Below are 1491 nucleotides of genomic sequence, written 5' to 3'. Positions count from 1 at the left end.
CTTACACCCATGGACCCTTACACCCATGGAACCTTAACACCCATGGACCCTTACACCCATGGAACCTTACACCCATGGACCCTTACACCCATGGAACCTTAACACCCATGGAACTTTACACCCATGGACCCTTACATCCATGGACCCTTACACCCATGGACCCTTCCGACCAAAGTCTGCTGGCAGAGTGGGGTGCCTTTAAGCACTTACTGGCAGAGTTAAAAGAGCTCCGTGATACTGGCTGCAGCAGGAGAGTGGCCAAGGAGCCTTGAAGCTGAGATGCTTGGAAACACGGTTGAGGAGAGACTTTCCTTATTGAAGAATTATACCTGAGTCATTGCTGATCCCAAATTCTAGTCTGTTACTTCCCTAACCAACCCCACACTGTGGGTATCCCCTGGTTCCACTGTTACCTACTATCAAACCCAGAAGGGAAGTAGTGAATGCAGTGGGAGGGACAGTTGGTGTCCAAACTGGTAAGAAGGTAGGAGGCTGCAAACTTTCCCCATTTGAAGTTGCAGGTGTCAACACCTGACTATATGTTGAAAATGTTATTATTCTGGATATTTCAGGTTGTTGTGAATTGAATTGTGTCCCCAGAAACAGGCATTATAAATCCTAAACTCTGTGCCTGACGGTCCACCATTCATCTGTTAGTGTGTCATACTGTGGTGGCTTGTGCGTTGTGATGCTGGACACTTGAAGTATCAGCAGGGTCACCCATGGTGGACAGGTTTCAGCAGAGTCTCCAGACTATGACAGACTACACAGGAGAAACCGCCCTCTTCGGAATGGTTAGTCACTGAAAGCCTTATGAAAACCAGTGGAACGTTGTCTGGTATAACTCCCTCAGGTTGGAAGGCACTCAAAATACGTCTCGGGAAAAGCTGCCTCCTCTAGGTAGAGCTGACCTTAATGATGTAAATGGAGCAAAGCTTTTGGTACCTTCATTTGCTGATGGGGCACAACTCCCAATAAAAAGACACAGCTGCAAACATCCATTACTAATCAAAATGTGCTATGTATGAGGTATGAATCAAAGAAAATTGGAAGTCGTCAAAACCAAAATGTAACACATAAAAATCAATGTCTTAGACACCATTGTTAAGTGCTGTTGAGTCGGTATTGGGTCATAGCGACCCTATGTAGAGTTTCCAAGGAGCAGCTAGTGATTTCGTACTGCCGACCTTGTGGCTGGCAGTCCTGAGCCTACAGCACCACACCAGAAGTCCTAGACAGTAGTGAGCTGAAAAGGACTGGTATTGGCCATTTTGAATCGGAAAATCGTCAAGTTCACTGTGCCAGCAATGACAAATCAAAGAGCCGTGGTGTTGCATCCATCATCAAAAGCAGCATTTCGAGATCGGTCTTAGCGTACAATGCTGTCTGTGATGAGATAAAATCCGAATGTCTACAGGGAACTACCAGAGGTTCAAACCGGATTCAGGACAGGGTGTGGCACAAAAGACATCATTGCTGATATCAGATCGA

The sequence above is a fragment of the Chrysochloris asiatica genome, unplaced genomic scaffold, assembly GCF_000296735.1.
Source record: "Chrysochloris asiatica unplaced genomic scaffold, ChrAsi1.0 scaffold00409, whole genome shotgun sequence".
Taxonomy (NCBI): domain Eukaryota; kingdom Metazoa; phylum Chordata; class Mammalia; order Afrosoricida; family Chrysochloridae; genus Chrysochloris; species Chrysochloris asiatica.
This window is presented reverse-complemented; position numbering follows the sequence as displayed.